The sequence below is a fragment of the Polypterus senegalus genome, chromosome 6 (genome assembly GCF_016835505.1).
Source record: "Polypterus senegalus isolate Bchr_013 chromosome 6, ASM1683550v1, whole genome shotgun sequence".
Lineage (NCBI taxonomy): Eukaryota > Metazoa > Chordata > Cladistia > Polypteriformes > Polypteridae > Polypterus > Polypterus senegalus.
In genome coordinates this window covers 164,405,820-164,428,561 of record NC_053159.1, presented here as the reverse complement: position 1 = coordinate 164,428,561, position 22,742 = coordinate 164,405,820, and the positions used below count along the sequence as shown (strand labels likewise).

The following is a 22,742-nucleotide window of genomic DNA, read 5'->3' as shown; positions in this document are numbered from 1 at the left end:
AGGTGAAGGGCTAAAGCATTTCACTCTTCTAGTGCTCCTGTGTACTATAATTATCTCCTATACCGTCATCAGTCCACACCTTGAACCTGTCCCAGTCATTCAATACATAAGACACAATGTTCCTCCGGATATCAAGAGTGAGCCTGAAATGGCTCTGCAATATGTAACACAGAGCATGGAAAAGGCAGGTGCCATCTCCGGGCATGGAAACCACTCATTAAGTGACAGTTCTTTGATCAATGGTGACCACCTCGATAGACATGTTAATGGGGGTACGGTTGGAACGATAAAGGAAATGGGTACCTCAACAATGTAAATTAAGTCTAAAATACCTACACAATAACTATAATCGTAATAAACGAACAATAAAACAGCGGAGGAGCCGTGGATTAAATAAAAAGGCTGTAGTTATCAGCAGGGAGACGTGAATCCCGTGGTGAAGCAAGGAAAGAAATGTAGAGACCGGTGTGACGGACAGCCTTATATAGGCAGGCAGCCAACAATGTGGGAGGCATTGGGATGGGGGACCCAACGCCGCCTCACACGGTGACTGAGCTGCAGGCTATGGACGTATATATGTACGTAAGTAGGATTCAGTTAGTGTTGGGAGCCCGTGTATCAAATTTCTTGAAGATGAGCCCATAAGTAACAAAGACTGTTGAAAAGTTCAATATGGTGGCTGACAGTGGCATCATACCACCGAAATAAGTACGTACATCGGTTTCGGTTAGCGCAGGAAAGCCGACTACCAAATTTCGTGAAGATGGGGTCAGCCTTCTACCTACACGGGAAGTTGGAGAATTAGTGACGTTGGAAAGTTCAGTATGGCGGCCGACAGCGGCATCATACCATCAAAATAAGTACGAACATCGATTTCGGTTAGCGCAGGGAAGCCACCTACCAAATTTCGTGAAGATGGGGCAATAAATAAGAAAGTTCAACATGGCGGACATTGCCAACCGTTATGACCGTTATGCGTAGAATTTCGAAAATGAAACCTGCTTAACTTTTGTAAGTAAGCTGCCAAATTTCAGCCTTCTACTTACACGGGAAGTTGGAGAATTAGTGAGGAATGAGTCAGTGAGTGAGTGAGTTAGTGAGTATATATATATATATATATTGTGGACTGGGACCCAGACACAGACAGACGGACAACATAGTTCCTCCACACACTGTTTATTTATAACAATATATTTACAAATCTTTTGTGCACTCACACACCCCAGTGCCTTCAGCACCGATCCCCCAATTGTCCAGGCCTCACTCTTTCAGTGCCTTTTTCTTGGCCGCCTCCCGTCCTCTCTCCAGCTCTGTCCTCTTCCACCCAACATTCCACTGCTGACTGGAGGGAGACGGCCCCTTATATGGGAACCGGATGGGCTCCAGCTGCTTCCGGCAATCAGTCATGGCCACACCCCAGTGTGGCGGAAGTGTCGGCTGCGCACCCGGAAGCCGTCCAGGTGTCCCCTGTTCTCTTCCCCCCAGCACTTCCTGGTGTGGCGGAAGTGCTGGGCTCCAGGGTTTCTCAGGCACCTGGGCGCCCCAATACAACCAGGGCGTTTGCCCTCTTGCGGTCTGGAGGAGGCACAAGCCCTCCTCTGGTCCTCCTGGGCATCCCGGCCGGGCTCCAGCCCCGACCGGGTCCCACACGAGATACTCCAGCATCGGGGCGCCGCCTGGTTGTGGCCATGGGTCTCTACAGGGCTGGGCTTCCAAGCCCTGTACCCGAGGCCCCCAACATAACCAGGACGGACGCCCCCTCGCGGTCTGGAGGAGGCACAAGCCCTCCTCTGGTCCTCCTGGAGCCCGGCCGGGGACCACAGTGCCCCACCGCTAGCGAAGACACGTGGGTCGGCGACACTCCCCGAAAGGGCAGCACGTCCCCAGAGAGGGTCCTACTATGTCCCCAGGGTCCAACACGGCACCCTGGGACATCTTGCTTCGGCACCCCCTCCGACGCCAACGCGCCCACTGGTCTGCACCGCTCTCGCCCCCGCCGTCTCCACCAGCTGGGTCACCATCGGCCTCCCGGTGGGGAGCCCTCCCGCGGAGCGACCCGTTACAGGAGGGCAGGTCCCAAACGACGTCGGCTCCAGCGCTCGTTGGGGCTTCGGACCTGTGAAAAGAGAAAAAGGAGGGCCAGAAGCACTGCCAGGACACTCACCCCGAGCGTCCTGTCGGTCTCTGTACCGGCAGTGCTCTTGCCCCCCTCCGACAGCCCCCGACTTGCCTGCTTGAGTCCTCCGCCACAGGTTCCATGCCCGTCCTCTTGTTGTCGGCAGGACTGCTCTCGCAGGCGGCTCGCCCAGCCGCCCAGGGGATTCCCTCTGCCTCCGCAGAGGACGGCCTTGCTCTGGACGCTCGCACCCAGTGAGACGCCCCTTCCTATCGGAGAAACCGGCATTCACCCCTCGGTTCCTCCTTCTCCTCTTGAACGCCTTGACGGTCTGGGTCTGAGCATGGCAACAGCTCAAATCCAGCCCTGTCTACGTCCCTGCAGAGCGACAGGAGACTGCCGCGAGCTTGGAGCGCAGGGCGCTAAGACCCAGGGCACTCATCAGCCCCTGTCCTACCAGCCCATGCGTGTTCGCTCTCCTCACTCCGCTGGCAGTCTGCACTGCCGCGTCCGCTGTTGAGGAATTGCCTACTTGTTGCCGGTCTTCCTTTAAAACAGTCGCAGCCATGTTCGGCGAATCCCCCCTCCTGCTGTACGGGGACAGCGTCACCTACCTTCCCCGCAGTACCCTGCTGGCCACAGGCTCCAGCGTCGTGCCGATCCTCCATCCCATACGGCGTCTCTTCCGACGTGACTACCTTCCCCTGCAGCTTCTCCAACTGGACAGCGAGAGCACTTAGCATCTGCAATAAAGGTGACTCGGCGGGTCGAAGGGACTCCTCCGGCTCGTGCCGAGCCGCTGGTGGAGACAGAGAGACAGATGCTGGTGGGCTTACCTGTCCATCAGCAACACTCGTCGCCTGTCTCCTGTGGGTCACTCCCTCTGGCCCAATCGGGTCTCTCCTAGGCCTGAGACTGGCGTTCCTTGGTCCCGCCTCCATCCAATCATTGGCATGCACACAAGACACACCAGCCAATCTCGTGTCTGTCAGTAGGCGGGACATCCGGCCCGCGGCCATCTTGTCTCCCCTGCTCTGGGTGCGGTGACGTGCCTCCTCACAGCCTCGCAGCTGCGGCGATTCCTCGAGCTGCAGCGGCTCCGACTTCGCAGCCTCCTTGGCTGCTGCCCTCGCGCTGCCGAAAACCTGCGGACTGGCATGCTCCTGCCCCCGACGCGGACCCAGATCGTCCCTGCCTGCGGAAAACAAGGTAGGTGCAACCCCGAAGGGCCGATTACTGCAGGGCAGTATCTTCCGGATCCCGTCATGCCTCGGCCCCTGCCTCGGTGTGGCCTTCTGTGTCGCAACGGCCGCCGGGCCGTCCTTCCTGACAGCGCGACTCTCGGAGCACGCTGCACTCTGGCGATGTCTGTTCTTGCTACTCCGCACCCGGGGATGGCCAATCTGCGGTCCGGCGGCGGTCCCTGGGGAAACGCTCCAGCGGTTGTGCACAGGCTGCTCCAGCGGCCAGTGTGTGGGGTCCGCTGCTGCGCCAGGCCGTCCACAGACTTATTGAAAACAGGTCCCCGTCTTGAACCAGACGGACCATCCTGCCGGCTACGCCACTGTGGACTGGGACTCGGACACAGGCAGACGGACAACATAGTTCCACCACACAATGTTTATCTATACTAATAAAAGGCAAAGCCCTCACTCACTCACTCACTCACTCACTCACTCACTGACTCATCACTAATTCTCCAACTTCCCGTGTGGGTGGAAGGCTGAAATTTGGCAGGTTCATTCCTTACAGCTTCCTTACAAAAGTTGGGCAGGTTTTATATCGAAATTCTACGCGTAATGGTCATAACTGGAAGCAGTTTTTCTCCATTTACTGTAATGGAGATGAGCTTCAACGCCGTGGGGAGTTTAGTGTGACATCATCACGCCTCCCGTAATCACGCAGTACATAGAAAACCAGGAAGACCTCAAAAGCGCTGAAGAAAACATGCATTATATAATTGAGAAGGCAGCGAAACAATAAGAAGCGAGCGAGTGACATATACTACCATATTCATGAGTTCTGCTACTTCGGAAACAAAGCACGATGTAAACCTACACTTTAAATTAAGTTCATAGACAGGCTGCGCTGGCGTTTGTAATTTAGTGCCTGCCCATATAAGGCCGTCCGTCAGCGGCAATCCAATAGCAAACTGCCACGGGTAAATATTCACGGGTGAAGGACTGTGCTTATGGAGAGGAAGATGAGATGGTCAGGGTGGTGTTTGACACAAACTCAGCGAAACTGCGAGAGAAAGTTTTAAGTGCCAGGACTAAGGTAACATTAAATACAGCCATGGACATAGCGAGATGGCACCAGCACAGCTGGGAACCTTGATGCATGTACACGGCGGCTCCGTGAACTGGCGCAGTGCACAGATAAAAGCAACAGTTCCAAAAGGCTGAACAAAACCGAATTACACAATTGAAAAGGCAGCAAAAATATGAAGCGTCTCATACATACAAGCATATTCATAAATCCAACTACTGCGGAAACAAAGCACACGTTGGAAAAAGTCAATGTCCGCTAAAGGAAGACAGTGTAAAAAACCCGTGCATGCAGTGTGTCAGGTCTCAGATAAAGAAGAAGGCGAGCTGTTTATTGATGCAGTAAGAAGCGAATCGATGAATGAAACCTGTCATCTTTACAGCGATTGACAAACACGGAATGTAACTTGAACACAACACATCCTACAAATACGAACCTGATTGAAAGAAATAATGATAATCAAATCCTTGATGACAGCAACACTCAGTAACACTCACAAAACAAATACTGTATATTGACAGTCATGTTACGTTATTTTTAAAATGTTCCCTTTTCTTTTCTAGCTTTTTAACACACTACTTCTCGCTGCGATGCGGGTATATATATATATATATATATATACCCGATCTACATACTCGAATAATGGATACTTTATTAGCCATCAATGATTGTTTTGGTAAAGCCATACTCAGTGTATTCATTAGATGAGCGGTAAAAAGTAAGGGCAAGGGAGGATGACTTATTGAGGCATGCAGGCTGTAGTCTTGCGTCAACTCTATCTGAATTTGCGATCACATTTGAAAAAATATATCTTTTCAAGTTCTATTTAGTCCATATGTGTCAAACTCAAGGGCCGGGCCACATCCGCCCGGCGTGTAATTATATCCGGCCCGAGATCATTTTATATACTGTATTATTGTTATTAAAGCCGGGTATATGAAGCGCTGGTAACACAATAAACTACAGATCCCATAATGCAGCGCTTCAGCTGCCTTGCCGAACAGTTACGCGTTAATCAAGTCTACCTTAGATGCTGCAAGTTATTGCGAAGCTAGCTCACACGATGCTGAAGAGAAAAGTTGATTCTGAAAATAGAGCCTTTAAAACCGATGGGAGGCTGAGTATATGTTTACTGAACCCGTGTGTCTCATTTGTGGAGCTAATGTGGCTGTAATTACAGAATTTAATCTAAGCGGCACTATAAAACAAAACATCAGGGTAACCTAAATGCAATGCAGAAGATACAGAAAGCAGAATAATTAAATAAGAATCTGACACTTCAGCGGACGTTTTACCCGTGCACAATCACAAAGTGATTTCAATTGAAGCTGCTTTTATGGGAGACACAACCACTTGCCCCACTTTCCCTGTTGCCAAGTAATGTTAAACCAAGTCGTCACTACGGTGTTCCCAAATCGCACTTTGCTGATAAACTGGCGCGCACTGAGTTTGCACGGCGCTTTGGTGACTTTGAAGAACAAAAAGTCCGTCAACATGCGGCTCGAACCTGGGGCATGTTTGGTAGCACATATCTGTGTGAGAAGCTCTTCTCAGTGATAAAGACTAACAAAACAGCACACAGGAGTCGCCTCACTGATGAGCACCTGCAATCCATCCTGAGAATCTCCACAACACAGAACCTCACACCAAACAGAAACGAACCTGTGCCAAAAAAGATGCCAGGCGTCCAGCTCTAAAATGACATATGAGCAAAGACAACTGAATGATTTGATTTGTTATTGCTGAAAGGAACACATTTTATTTATATTTCCAGGTTTTGTTATGCAGCATGTTCATATTTGAATTTGTATAATTTTGACAGGATATATTTTTATGGAGAGCAAAATCTTTTGGGATATTTAAAATCTAAGTTTATTTTTATAAAATATAAAATTACATAAGAGTAAAGAAATTTGAATGTTTGTTCTTTTAATGTTTACTTTATTTCTAACTTGTATAATTTAGACAGGATATATTTTTATGGAGAGCAAAATATTATAAGTTGTTTAAGGTTTGAGTTGATTTATTCAGGAATAATATTCCTGTCTGTTTTTACCATTCCTACCAAAGATATTTCTGTCGACTAAATAAAATTCCTTCTATTTAAAATTTAAATAGAACTTGAACAAATCGATAGTTCATAATATCCACGCAGACTTGCGTAAGGCGGGTGTCATCCGTTTTAACAAACAGCGTATTGCACTGATCTGAAATAGCTGTGTGTGTATATATGTAGATATGTATGTATATGTATATATATGTTTATATATGTGTGTGTGTATGTATATATGTATATATATATGTATTTGTGTGTATATGTGTGTGTGTGTATGTATGTATATATATGTATTTGTGTGTATATATGTGTATGTATGTATATGTGTGTATGTATATGTATGTGTATATGTATAGATATGTATATATATATGTTTGTGTGTGTGTGTAAATATATATATATATTTATATTTATATTTATATATATATATATATATATATATATATATATATGACAACAACACTCATCACTCACAACAGTGACAAAACAATAACATTAACAATCATGTTACGTTATTTTCAAAATGTTTCCTTTTCTTTTTCATTGCTTCTTTAACACACTACTTCTCCTCTGCGAAGCGCGGATATTTTGCTAGTTTACAATATATTTACAAATCTTTTGTGCACTCACACACCCCAGTGCCTCCAGCACCGATTCCCCAAATGTCCAGGCCTCACTCTTTCAGTGCCTTTTTCTTGGCCACCTCCCGTCCTCTCTCCAGCTCTGTCCTCTTCCACCCGACATCCACTGCTGACTGGAGGGAGGCGGCCCCTTAAATGGGAACCCGGATGTGCTCCAGCTGCTTCCCAGCAATCAGTCATGGCCACACCCCAGTGTGGCGGAAGTGCCGGCTGCGCACCCAGAAGCCGTCCGGGTGTCCCCTGTTCTCTTCCCTCCAGCACTTCCTAGTGTGGCGGAAGTGCTGGGCTCCAAGGTTCCTCAGGCACCTGGGCGCTGCCTGGCAGTGGCCACGGGCCCCTACAGGGTTGGGCTTCCAAGCCCTCTACCCGTGGCCCCCAATACAACCAGGGCGATCGCCCTCTTGCGGTCTGGAGGAGGCACAAGCCCTCCTCTGGTTCTCCTGGGCGTCGGACCACAATAAATATATATATATATATATAAACTGCTCAAAAAAATTAAAGGAACACTTTGAAAACACATCAGATCTCAATGGGAAAAAGAAATCCTCCTGGATATCTATACTGATATAGACTGGGTAATGTGTTAGGAACAAAAGGATGCCACATCGTTTGATGGAAATGAAAATGATCAACCTACGGAGCCCTGAATTCAAAGACGCCCCAAAAATCAAAGTGAAAAATTTATGTGGCAGGCTAGTCCATTTTGCCAAAATTTTATTGCAGCAACTCAAAATTGTACGCAGCACTTTGTATGGCCCCTGTGTTCTTGTACACATGCCTGACAACATCAGTGCATGCTTCTAATGAGATGACAGATGGTGTTGTGGGGGATCTCCTCCCAGATCTGGACCAGGGCATCACTGAGCTCCTGGACAGTCTGAGGTGCAACCTGGTGGTATTGGATGGACCAAAACATATTGTCCCAGAGGTGTTCTATTGGATTTAGGTCAGGAAAGTGTGGTGGCCAGTCAATGGTATCAATTCCTTCATCCTCCAGGAACTGCCTGCATACTCTCACCACATGAGGCCAGGAATTGTCGTGCACCAGGAGCCACTGTACCAGCATAGGGTCTGACAATGGGTCCAAGGATTTCATCCTGATACCTAATGGCAGCCAAGGTGCCTTTGTCAAGCCTGTAGCGGTCTGTGTGACCCTCCATGGATATGCCTCCCCAGACAATCATTAACCCACCACCAAACTGCTCATGCTGAATGATGTTACAGGCAGCATCATGTTCTCCATGGCTTCTCCAGACCCTTTCACTTCTGTCACGTGCTCAGGGTGAACCTGCTCTCATCTGTAAAAAGCACAGGGCACCAGTGGTGCATCTGCCAATTCTGGTATTCTATGGTGAATGCCAATCGAGCTGCATGCTGCTGGGCAGTGAGCTCAGGGCCCATTAGAGGACATGGGGCCCTTGGGTCACCCTCATGAAGTCTTTCTGGTTGTTTGGTCAGAGACATTCACACCAGTGGCCTGCTGGAGGTCATTTTGTAGGGCTCTGGCAGTGCTCATCCTGTTCCTCCTTGCCCAAAGGAGCAGATACTGTTCCTGCTGATGGGTTATGGACCTTCTATGGCCCTCTCCAGCTCTCCTAGAGTAACTGCTTGTCTCCTAGAATCTCCTCCATGCCCTTGAGACTGTGCAGGGAGACACAGCAAACCTTCTGGCAATGACACGTATTGATGTGCCATCCTGGAGAAGTTGGACTACCTGTGCAACCTCTGTAGGGTCCAGGTATCGCCTCATGCTACCAGTAGTGACACTGACTGTAGCCAAATGCAAAACTAGTGAAGAAACAGTCAGAAAAGATGAGGAGGGAAAATGTCAGTGGCCTCCACCTGTTAAACCATTCCTGTTTTGGGGGTCATCTCATTGTTGCCCCTCTAGTGCATCTGTTGTTAATTTCATTAACACCACAGCAGCTGAAACTGATTAACAACCCCCTCTGCTACTTAACTGACCTGATTAATATCCCATAAGTTTCATTGACTTTATGCTATACTCTGATTAAAAAGTGTTCCTTTAATTCTTTTGAGCAGTATATATATATATATATATATATATATATATATATATACATACATACACTGTCACAAATGTGCACTTGGCAGTCAACCAAAGGGTGGCAGCTTACACTAAATCTCTCTCTTTTCTCTCCACAGACCACATGGAGAAATCCTGCCTGTCCAGCCTAGAAGACGTCACTTCCTGGGGACTGACTTTAAAACCCCTCATCTGTAAACGTTGTACTCACCTGAAAGCCTTTGGCAGCCAGTGAAACTATACGGGTGGCCGCCCCAAACCTTTGTTGTGTGCCCAGTCATTTATTTCACAACACATATCACTAACTTCTATTTCATTGCATGCCTTTTCTATAGAAATGCATTCTTGTATGTTGGTGACTGGATCAAAGCAAATTTCCACTTTGGTAAACTAAATTAAAACTAAAGACGTTCTAGTAAATGAGTACAACGTGTTCATTCCGTCAGCAGTGAAGCCTGCTATTGTCATGTTTAACATGAGTGTGCTATCATGTCTGTGTTTCATCAGCATCAGTACTCCAACAGGATTGGGCGTTCAGATCTGACACCCTCGTTTCAAATTTCACACCCAATCGTTTTCAAGTGGTGTTTGCACGTTCTCTCCATGTCTGGGTGGGTTTTCCTGCTGTACCCCAGTTTTCCTCCCAAATCACCTCAGACGTTCAAGTCAGGCAACTCTTAATTGGTTCTGTAGGAGTGAGTGTGCGTGTGTGTGCATTAGGGGGCCTTGTGTGAGTCTGTGCATTAGGGGGCCTTGTGTGGGTCTGTGCATTAGTGGGCCTTGTGTGGGTCTCTGCATTAGTGGGCCTTGTGTGGGTCTCTGCATTAAGGGGCCCTGTGTGTGTCTGTGCATTAGGGGGCCTTGTGTAGGTGTGTGCATTAGTGGGCCTTGTGTAGGTGTGTGCATTAGTGGGCCTTGTGTGGGTCTGTGCTATGGTCTCTGGGGCCCTCGGCTGGACTGAGCAGATTATAAAATGTAATGCTATGTCCTTTACAGATTCATAAAACTACTTTAAAAAAAGATGCTTACCGCTCTCCTGTAGTCGTGCTAGACAAAATGAGCTGTTCTGACACTATAATGCGCCTCCCCACGTGATTCATTGTGTTTGTAAAGCCACACCTCCTTGCAAATACAACAGACTGAGGATCGATTGTGAAATATAACGAGAATCACAAAATGAGGAGGCACAGAGGCGTCATTTTTTATTTCTTACAGTAATTGGGCACTTAAATCATAGACACTGTAGAGCAGGACAAGTCAAACATTGTGTCATACACGCCTCAAGTTTACATTTTGTAATAAGGAGCGCCCTCTAAGACTCTGCATGACTCTGTCTGTCTGTCGCTTCTGAACATGAGCTCATTCAAATCTCTATTACCTACTCTGCCCAGGTGCCACGCTTTGTGCGCCACGTAACACGCCCACGCAGTATCTGGCAGGCAGACTGGAAGCCTTCTTTCATGCTCGCCTTTTAGGCTCTGCATCCTACCATAATGTGAAACGGGCACAGCCGACTGAGGCCTCCGCTCTGCTTTCTGTAATCCTGTAACGAAATGAAGCACAGGCATAACTTTTCCATGTGTCATCTCTGACTTGTGCACATTTGCCTGTCACTCCAAATTTATCCCATTATCTTGCTAACACTGTGCACTTGTTTTTTTTTTTGTTCAATCAGCCGGCCAGTTGGTGCTTTCATTCATTGTTACCCTGCACACTTACGCATGAATGAAGCACAGACTCGGTAGTCATGGTTTTTCTATGAGCAGTCGCTAGTTTGGTTTAAAGTTTCCCAGATGAAGTTGAACTGGAAAGTGTATGGCGTTGGGCCGCTCGATTAAAGTGCCACTGTTGCTTGACTGTGTAGTTTATGGCTCCCGGGTCTCTAAAGAATGCCAGCAGAGCACACAACTAATGGTAAGTTTCTCAGTTTCAAATGATATTTTATTTAGCTGTGAGGCTCAAGCGGTCTTGACTGAAAACGCACAGATGACATCACTGCCATGGGGGGGACACTTGGGTGACATCACTTCAAGTGGTCTGATTTAATTTTGGTGGATGTGATCACTTTGCTTATGTCTTTATAAAAGGTGCTACAAGAATATAAATGTAAATGTGGGGCGGCTGGTGGGAAGCACAGGAAATCCCCCGCACCGTTCATTCATCGCCTACAATAAATCATTTAGGAGTTCTTCAGCCACTCTGTGTTCAATGTTTGCTGTTTTTTCTTCTTCTGGAAATATTCCTTTCTAATCTAGTTTACCGTAATAGCAAATATTTATCATTCGCCCAAATGAGACAAAGGAAATGAGACATCGTGCTAATAGCACTTTAGAATATTAGGTAATGATACTGTGCTGAATTATGACTCATTAGCACTTGAGACTTTACACAATTCAATCAAAAATATGGTGTATTATGAAGATATTATATGCTGTTTTATAACATCTGATACAGCTTCACATTAATGACATTCTTGATTTTACACATTTAATATGTTAGCTTTATTTCAGTATTAATTTAAATCATATGTCATAACATAATCTTTGAAATCTGTTTCAGAAGACTCATTATATTCATCCAATCAGTAACTGTGCTATTGAAAGCTAATGTTTTTGGCAATAATTATCTTTAGAGGCATACAGAATAAATGTCTAAAAATGCCATTTGCCTGCAATTTTAACAGAGGACTACGGAGCAGATGATCAACTTTATATGTTTAGTACTCCGGCCTGCAATGACACGATTATCAGCAGAAACTCACACTCTCTAAAATATGTGCGTTAAAGAAACACAGAAGACAAAGACAGGGTTGAACAAGGGGTAGAGAGCAGACCACCCGGCTTCTAGCAAACTGTAAACGAGAGAGACATGGAGGGATATGGGAAGGACACGGTGCTGGGATTAGTCACTTACTGGTGAGGTGGAATGGATGATGTCCTCTAACTGATTAAACTCCTTGTCTTCCTATTGCATTAGATTCCTGGAGTGATTGTAAATAGTAGCATCTAGATAGATAGAATAGGAGGGGCAATATATTAAAATAGGAAAGGCACTATATAACAGATAAGCACATAGATAGGGTACTGTACAAAACTGATACCTACAGTATATCATATATACAATAGATAGATAGATAGATAGACATGAATGACATGATAGATAGATAGAACAAGGCACTATATGACAGATAGATAGATAGATAGATAGATAGATAGATAGATAGATAGATAGATAGATAGATAGATAGATAGATAGAACAAGGCACTACATGATAGATAGATAGATAGATAGATAGATAGATAGATAGATAGATAGATAGAACAAGGCACTACATGATAGATAGATAGATAGATAGATAGATAGATAGATAGATAGATAGAATAGGAGGGGCAATATATTAAAATAGGAAAGGCACTATATAACAGATAAGCACATAGATAAGGTTATGTACAAAACTGATATGCACAGTATATCATATATACAATAGATAGATAGATAGAACAAGGCACTATATGATAGATAGATAGCCATAAATACTCGTGTTTAAGTGTTTTAGGAATGGAAAATTAGCAAATATCATCCCATTATATAAGAAGGGTGACCAGGCAGATCCCAGCAACTATAGATCAGTAGGCTTAACATGAGTACCAGGTAAATTAATGGAAGGAATTATTAAGAATAAGATCGAGCAGCACATGGCATCATGGGTTCAGATGGTGGAGGTCGTGTTTTTCTAATATGCTGGAATTCTATGAGGAAGCAACAAAAGCATTCAATCAAAGTGGCGCAAATGATCATATTTATGTTTATTGTCAGAAAGCATTTGATAAGGTGCCACATGAACAGCTGAGCATCAAACTAAATGAAGTGGGAGTTCAGGGTGTAGATGGGTGCAGAATGGGCTCAGACACTGGAAGCACAGGACTATAGTATGTGGAATATTTAAGAGTGGTGATCTTCAAAGGTCAGTGTTAGGGCCGCTGGTCTTTTTAATGGATAAAAATTATTTTGATAGGAATATAGATAACAATCTTGAATTTGGACTTGGACAGCATGCAGGTTTGGGGAGATTTGTGGCAGAAATTGAATGTGAGTAAGTGTAAAATATTACATGAAGGGTGCAGGAATGTTAGGTTTGAATACACAAGGGGAGGTCTGAAAATGAAAACCATACCTTATGAGAAGAATTTAGGAGGCGTAGTGGACTCAACACTATCAACCTCCAGGCAGTGTGCACAAGTTATTAAAAAGGCCAACTCTGTTAGGTTATATAGCACAATTTGTAAAGTACAAGCTTAAAAAATGTTATGCTTGTTTTCATTTTCAATAAAGTTTACTCTTTCTTTTTACTTTTGTTAGCTATTGATTAGTTTAAATTTGCAAACTGAAAATTACTTTCTGTGGGCCCAACCATTGACTACTTCATTTATATAATCAAACAATTTGCTACCAAAACCCGAACTCAGCATCTTTTTCAAAGAGCCATCCATCTGCCCATTTATTTGCTAATCAGTTCATCCATTTTAGCGTCACTTATCCTCGTAGTACTGAGCAGAAGGTAGGAAACAACCCTGGATGGAGCAGCAGACCACATCAATTCCTCACACGCATGTCATCAGTCACACCAGGCTGTGGTAATGCATGTTAGGGATCTGTGGCAGTGTGTAGGTGGGCGTGCTGGCAGAGCTGAGTGGCAATGGGGGGTGCTAATGAGGAAACTGAATGATTGTACATTCAGCAGTCAGAGACGATGCCCCAGGTGGAGCGAGCAGGTAGGGTCTCTCACGACGTAGGGTCTCTCCTACTGAGGAATGACCAGCCACTCTTGGATATCCCACAGACACCGAGGAAGAGCGGTGGGAGAAGGGAGCAGGGCCCGTGGGGTCCATGTGGATGTTGTGGGATGGCGGCAGGGACAGACACAAGCCAGCTGAAGGTTGACCGTGATGGCCGGGGGACATCTCCCCTTGCTGAGCTGAGCACTGAGGGTGAGCAGAGAGTCCCCCAGGCTCATGATGGTTTTTATGAACAGATCCAAACTGTATGTTAACCTTGATTTGGACTGTAATTTGATTAGATTTCATTTGATTTTAACCTCCACTGGCATCACACTTTAGTATCACCAGCTAAACTAAGGCACATCTCTTTAGGATGTGAGAAGAAACAGACAAGAGGAGACTCTGGACTGTGCCTGGCTTTAAGGAAGCAGCACTAACTTTTGCACCACCGTCTCTTTTTAAAGGACTAGGAAACCATTAGAATCAGCACCTTTCTGAAAAGAGAGCAGTATGGAGGAAGTATTCAGTTCATGCCTGTAAGCTATTTCTCTTTGTGATAAAATGCACGCTGTTGTTTACTGCTATATATACTACTGGAAGCCATAAATTTAGCTTTAATGTTAGGAATCATGTAAATTGATCAGCAGTTTGCAAAACATCATATCTTTTTAATGTATTATTAGACATACAAGGCATATTTCAGATAAAGTTCCTTCTATTAGTTTTTCGCTTTAATCCATCCAACATGAATCCAAAAAATTCAATACGCTTCTCAGCTGTTCTAACTTAATTGACTTCACGTTCACTTCACAATCATCTTCAAGCTCCTGCTCTAAAATCAAACATCCCAAAATAGCTCAGTACTTCACTTGACCCAGAGACAGCTGACTTCTGGCGCCGACATTCATGTTGCCCCCCCAAGTCTCAGAGGACCATCTTTGTGCAGCTTTGTTGCCGTGTCTGTTTGTGAGGCTCTTCTAGCCAGAAATCTTGAACCAGGGCTCAAAAACCAGTTCTTGCTCTCCTGTGTTCTTAAATGTGATGTTCTTACTTACTTGCATCTTTGGTAGTCAGTTCAGCTTTGGTGACTTTCTGGTGGGCTGTTTGGTTGATTTTCTGTATCTGATACACATACCTCCTGCATTAATTCGTTTTCATTGTAATGAGCTTAGCAAAATATATCAGTGTGAAAAGGTCCATCCATCCATTATCTGTACCCAGTTTATCTAATTTAGGAACAGCATAACCCATCTGCATCTGAAGTCAGGCAGTACCCAGCCCAAGAGGAGACACCAACCCAAGGTATCGCTCATTCATACACAGCACACGCACTTACAAGGGCCCCCGGGTAGAGCGGCCAGCTAGCTTAGCATGTCTTTAGAATTTGGGGAGAAACTGAAGTATCCACGGAAATAAACACATATGGACACAGTGAAAATGTGTAAAGTGTACATAACACGTGTCCTGGCCACAATTCAAACATCAGCCCCGCCATGCCACAAAAAGTAACCTACCATTCCCAAGCCCACTTAATCCAATTGGCTTTACTAGCAACGCTGGTGTCAAGGCCCAGGATGATGATGAGGAGCGTTACATTGTGCTTATCAGATCACCAATATGTTGTAACTGACACCAACTCGCCTCTTACAGTGGACAACGAAAAAGCTACACACCCCTGCAAAAATGACATGCTTTGTGTGATATAAAAATGAAACCAAGAGAAATCCTGTCAGAACTTATCCCACCTTTATTACAATCTATACAAAGAAGGTGAAAACAAATCAGATGACACAGCTTTTTCAGGCAGCTCCCAAAACTCAGAGGGGCTGCCAACTGTGGCTACGACTCCCATGCAGTCTGCAAGTGTGCCCCCCGGAGATCCAGCAGGGGGATACTACCATGTATTACACTAGGGAAGGCAATAAAGGCCTTCTGGCTGGGTAAGTAATCATCCATCCTGGGCAAAATGTCACTCAATTTGTGTCCTTTTTGACAAGGGGAGGTTTGGAAACACATTTGTCTTTGGAATATGGGAAAAAAGCAGAAACACCCAGACATGAGCACATGCAAACTGCACACCAACAACTACTTGGGCTGAACCCAGCATATGTGATGTAGCTACACTAAACACTGCGCCACCATCCCTCCCACCATTAAAGGTGTTATATGAACATATTTTATTGAATGTTCTACCAACTTTAGTAGGAATTAAATTGATATTTTTTTGTTCTTCCATTAGATATACACATATAGTACACAGGAATTGACACACCTGCATGCAAAAATTCCCATTGGAGTGAAATGACTCTTTTGTTATGAAGGCCCTCACATAAACCAGTTATTGTATCCTAAGGCAGTCGATGGCATTTCTATGCTTTGAATACACAGACATCAAATCCATGTACATTAGGTGTGCTTTGACACCGTTCCCAAGACTATCACTGTTACCAAGTGCAGAATACAACAATAACAGAAGGCTAGAGAGACGACCTCTGCTTGTTTATAGATTATCAAAATGATGTGTGTGTATGTATATATAGAATCATTCAATATTCACCGATATGCACCTACAGAAAACATAGCATGAGCAAGGAAAATACCAGGATTGACAGACAACAAGGAAAGAGTCATAAATCCATGTACTGTAGAAGTTTGTGACTGTGGCCTTACTGCACTTGTAAACATGTCTAAGCACTCAGTGCAGCAATCTGGGAGGAGGAAAAGGACGGAGGGAAGAATTCTGACTGCACAATGGATATAAAGTATCTATCTATCTATCTATCTATCTATCTATCTATCTATCTATCTATCTATCTATCTATCTATCTTATATAGTGCCTTTTACATCTATCTATCTATCTATCTATCTATCTATCTATCTATCTATCTATAAACAAAATTACTGCTGTGTTTTTATAACATGTTTCACAATGCACAACATCACAGGGTACTTTAGAGCAGTATGCACACACTACAATTCAAGGAAACGTGATCATATTGAAACTGACTTGGTTTAATACTTTTTAATTAATTTAGCACCGAGATTGTTGGCAGAATAACAGATTTAAATTTAATATAAAAAAAGTTACAAAATGTATGCATGGCATAACACTCAGGTACATTTCAGGAGTCAGTTAACCGACTTGAAGGTTGGAGCTTTGTTCATTTTTTTAGTTACTTCATCAAAGATTCAGTCAGTCAACATGTTTTTGAAGACTAAATATTTGAGTAACATATTCAAAGATAAGCCAGTGCAATTCTCTACTCTGTGGTGTGCTGGGCTAATAACAACACTTCAAGAGAGAATCACCGAATCAACAAGCTAATCAAAAGGGCAGGCTCAGTTACAGAGCACACTGTGGACCCGCTGGAGGTCGTAGCAAAGGACAGAATTAAATCAAAACTGGGTGCCATTATGAACAATGCTGAACATCCTCTCACTGACAAACCGACACTGAGGACTTTCAACTAACAAATTAAACAGCAGAAGTGTGTCAAGAAGCACAATGGGGCTCCTTTATACCAACAGTAATATGTCAGTATAGTGCCTCACTGGGACTGGGACTGCCAAGTGTAAAGTTTTCTTTCTTTTTAATTTTCATGCCTTATAGTCATTATTGTGTGTGTTCAGAACAAAGTGTGTTTTTATATTTATTAAAGTACTTATTTATTTATCTACCTATTTATGTATTTATTTATTTAAAGAGCTATAAAAAGCCACATTTCCCCTGGGGAAACATACAGTTCTATCTGTTCTACTGTATATACAGTATCTATAACAGCGATAGATAGATAGATAGATAGATAGATAGATAGATAGATAGATAGATAGATAGATAGATAGATAGATAGAGAGTATTGCTGTTGGCATAAAGAAGCCCCATTTTGTTTCTTAACACACGTCTGCTGAATGATTCATTGGCTGGAAGTACTCAGTGTTAGTGTGTCAGACAGAGGATGTGGACTTCAACGTAATGTAAATACTAAGTACATACTCGTCGACTCTGTGCTTATGGAGTGATGCTAACATGTCCTTTCCCCTTTGCTTTTTTTAAGAAAAACTTTTATGGTTAATTTACCATAAGCAGTCAGGGAAGTGAGCAGTGGTGCCTAAGCAGCTTGTGTATACCTGTCCTGGTGTTTAACTATTTTGTGTCTGGGATCAGTTTTGGCACTAGGAGTGGCTCCAGATTAATAAAAGAGATAAAAATAAAATTTGGCGTGTGATCTCTCTGAAGGTCGAATTGCAACAGTAAACTAGTTGCACAGAATGTTTATTCTGTGGTGTGCGTTGACATAAACGTCCAGAATTTTGTAACCACGCAGTCCTGTGCACATCTGCACACGTTGACTGTAAATGTGCTATTCAAGAACACAGGCTCAATGTGGAACAGTTGTGTCAAGTGCAGCGACCCACACCTACACAATCTAACATCAAAAGCACACAGCGATAGCCAAATGTGAACAAATTCATACTATGACATCGCCTAGACACTTAAGCAAAGATGAAAGTTTGTGCAGACAGAAATGGAAATATCTATGAGATCGATATTTAAAGGCCAAGAAAAAGGTTTGAGGGAAAAGCCATAGGATTCTGCTACAGTGCAGTGTAGCCCACTGAACACGTTAAGTATAGACAGACCAAAGTGTGCATCCTCTGGGCGACAACATCTGCAGCTGCCTGTGCCTGAGTACAAATAGGCCTTTATGTATCCATTGTCTTGGTTTTTGAATCTGGTGTCCGGTTATCATACACATGGAGTCTGCCTGTTTTTCTGTGTTAGTTAGTTAGCAACTCTGTGTGTGCATACGTGGGGACTGAGATCAGCTATGTAATGTCAAGACATTAAAGTCCAGGAAGTTTCTAGATTTCTATGTAGTATAGCTAATATACTACATATATACTACTACTCCTTTTACTTCTGCTCCATCTTGGGATGTTCACATTGCCAAAGACTTTTGCTTTTTAATAAACTGAATTCAATGTGCATCATTCAATGTTAGGTTACTCTTAGTAGCATAGTGAGGTTGATGTTCGAATTGTGGCCAGGACACTTGTTATGTCAAAGTGTCAGATAATTTTTTCAAAGTAATTTTGGAGAACTAAAAGTGTGTAGTATCATTTTCACATTTTGCAGAGTTAATAATATTACAGAATCATAATAAAGCCTTATAGTCTGAGAACAGACTTCTGAAGGACTTCACTAAAGGCCTCCCACCAGACCTTACATTATCTGCACTGTCTGATTCCTGTCTGGAAGTTAACTCACTGGCCAGATGCCATCATGAATGGAATTATCTTAAAGGCTGTTTAATAATTAATTCACCACTTTAGAAGTCTAGCAGAAAAAAATGTCACATGTTTTTGTCTTATGTATTTGTTCCACATTTTTAAAAAAGTAACAAAGTGATCTATTATACTGTCATTATGAAATGGATTTGCCTCACTGATGCAGAATTTTGCAGTAACTATACAGTATAGTATATGACATAATGACACAGCATACACACGGAAGCACTGGCAATAGACAGATATGAAAGGCACTATATAATAGATAGATAGATAGATAGATAGATAGATAGATAGATAGATAGATAGATAGATAGATAGATAGATAGATAGATAGACTTTTTGTCATTCCCTGATGTTAGATTTCTGAATTGCATATAGAAGGCTACAACTAGTGTCTTAAATGAGCAATTTCTCATCTAATGAACATGCAGATACATTACAGTACACCCCCAAAATTCGTGGGAGTTACACCCCTAGAGAACCCGCGAATTGTAAGAAAAACCGCGACTTTTTGATGTGGTTAAAAATGCCTTTTAAATGCCTATTTTTATAGTTTAAACCCTAAATACTGTATGCCCCCAAAGCACTTTAATTTTGTTGCAAACTCAGCTTAATACGTTAAAAGATTACCTAAAAAATGACCTTAATACATTACCTAAAAACAGAATGTAAAGGTAAACCCGTATACTGTACAGTACTGTACTGCTATGGCTCCTGTGGTGCTAGAATGTAAAATACCGATGTTACCGCTATATGTACTGTAATTCATGCAAGCGCGTTTTCTCTGGTATGCGTTGTCTTTTTCTTTGTTATAAGTAGAGCAAATACATAATAATTTTATTTAATTAAAATACGGGTACTCACCAATGATGAATGATATTGATGATGATGATGATGATGAAGTAGCTGTGGAGTACGATGCCTAGGATTTAAAACTGCTCGGGTGGCGCCTCTTCTTCAGGCGCTTCAGGAGGAGTCGTATCTTTGGACGGGTCTTCTTCTGGTGGGGTTTCGTGCTGGCTTTTCTTTATAGGTTTCAGGAACATTGTGAGGGGAAGTTGCTACATTGTCTTCTGTAGCGAACTGCTGGTACAATTTCCGTGCTTTCTCATGGATGATGTTACCGTCCAAGGGGATATTCGTCTTCCTGCAGTTGGTGATCCACAATGCCAAGACAGGTTCCATCCTGACGATATTTTTATTCCTTACGGTCATTACCTTTTTGGCACTATCACAGAAACGTACAGATACGGTACTCCAGATCGCTGCTTCGTTCTTCTTTATGTAGCGTACGGTGCTTTCATTAATTCCATAGTGGTGCATTACTGCAGCATAAGTTTTAACTTCCCGGAGCAAATCCAGTAGTTTAACCTTCTCCTGGAGTGTTTTAAACTTCTTCTGGTGCTTAGGCTCAGTGCCAGAATGATTAGAAGGTGCACGGCATTTCAGCAACATCTTGTGCGTTTAAGAATAACAAAATGAAAACAATAACAAAATGGAAAACACAAGAACACTCAGCTGGAGTTGCATCACAGGACAGCAATCAATCAGCAGCAAGGAGAAATGAATAACGCTCTCGGATTGGCTACTTTCACCATCCCAAACCACATTTCCCTCAGTGGTTGCTTCCTGTTCTCTCTTCAGCACAGTATTGCCACAAAAAAAAGCCATAAAAAATTGCAGAGGATATTTGCGCTTTCCGCTAACAATTAATAGTTAGGTTCTAAGGAAAAATCGGTGAACGACTGAGTCCGCGAACCCTGAACCGCAACTTTGCGGGGGTCTACTGTAATGCAAAGTTCACTAACTCACTCATCAATATCTTCTTCTTCTCCTTTTTCATCTTTTCCCAATTCTAAGTAAGGTCTATGTTGTACAGATTTGTATGGCTGGATGTCTTTCCTGACACAAGCGGGACTGACTGCAAATGGAGGCTGGGTTCACTCACACATCAGCAAAAACAATATTTTCCATTTAGCTAAAAATCTGAAATTTGCTGGGGTGGTAAATTTAGAGCAGTAGATATTGGATGTATCAATATTTAGGGGTAACTCCTCCACAATAGAAAAACGAGATACCTGGAAATGTCAAAAATGCCTTGAGATGGATTGGATTGAAATTTGGTGGCACAGAAAAAAGAAAATTAGCTGACAGCTGTTTATTTATTTGTTCATATTTGACATTAATAATGCTGTAGTGAGTGGGAATCTCTGATGCACTGCATCCCCTTTTCACCACAGCGCTGACAGCAATCACGCAGAGAAATGGAGCGTGCCAGTTAAAGCAAACAAAGGCCTTCTGCAGAAGCAAAGTGAATGGAACAAAGTTTAGTGAAGCTCAAAGAAGACATGTATTTAGCAAGTGTGCTATAATGCTCAATTGTTTTCCAGGTGCTATGGTTGTGAGCAGTCATCTTCACGCAACTGATACAGTAAGAATGGTATATATACATATATTATACATATACACATATATACATTGTCATACATGTGCATCAGAGTTTTGCCTTCCGGGCTCACATTATGCATGTGGTACCACCCCTGGACGAGTTGGGGGCATTGTCACTAACAGTCTTGTCTCCCTTTTCCTCTTACAGCCTTGAGAAAACCTCCCGTTGAGGGCAACGAAGCCAAGGCAGCCCCAGTCTGTCCGGTCCTCTCACTTTAAATGGGAGATGCTCCCAGTAGGTGGACCTGACACTGCAAGAGAGACAGAAACAGACAGGGAGAGAGTGTGTCTCGCTAAGACTGACCTGTCGAAAAGGACAATTTTCCCAAATTGTTTTGTTTCAAAGCCTATATTTCTTTTGTTAAAATTAAACAGGGTTTTTCCGGGTTCACACTCCAATCATTTGAATTCCCCTTACCTCATCATTCATCCTGCTACAACACATATATTCAATGGGGCGGCTACAGCCATTCCAAATAAAATGTAAATACATAAATAACAAATATCTGAGCAAGTAACAATGAGAGGGTCATAGTACAGTGGTGCTGGTTAGGCAGTGTATGTCCCTCCTAAATCCATTGCATCAGTCCATTAGATTGCCGTTCTTCTTCTGCATTAGTTGGCAGTGAACAGGGTAAGTTCGCCTCATTCAAATGTCATTATGGCTCTCTGCTTGTCTCCTCTGGTTGGAGTGTAGTGGTAGCACAAAGCACTGAGAGATTTTTCTTTTACTTTTTTCCCAAGCACCATAGTGACTCATATGTCTGCCACACCTCTTTTTAAATGATTTAATGCACAGCTTCTTTCTCCTGCCTAAGGCAATTCATTTGTTCTTCCCGTTTGAAATTCAGGTATTCACTTATATTTCACCTACTATCAAGGCCATCTGCTTTTGAGACTAATTTACATCATTTTCAAATAATGGGGCTACAAAATGCGTTCACCCCACACCTCCTTCACATCTGTCGATGATATAATTTAGATTTTATTTTTTTTATTTTAGTAAATTTTCCATGGATTTAATGTTCGTCACACACTGTAGTTTCAAGGTCAAAATCAAATTCTTCAGACTCAAGCAACATAAACAAGACCCCC

The 22,742-nt window shown here is 43.3% G+C and overlaps 1 protein-coding gene across 3 annotated transcripts in view; it reads left to right on the top strand.

Annotated features, from left to right (window-relative positions):
* The first annotated feature begins 10,856 nt into the window (after positions 1 to 10,856).
* itgb6 (integrin, beta 6) overlaps positions 10,857 to 22,742 on the top strand; it is a 112,718-nt gene continuing 100,832 nt past the window's right edge. For all 3 annotated transcript variants that reach the window (XM_039757477.1, XM_039757475.1, XM_039757478.1), the window contains exon 1: positions 10,857 to 11,042. The gene's annotated coding sequence lies outside the window, so the exon portion shown is untranslated. The remainder of the gene's footprint in view (positions 11,043 to 22,742) is intronic.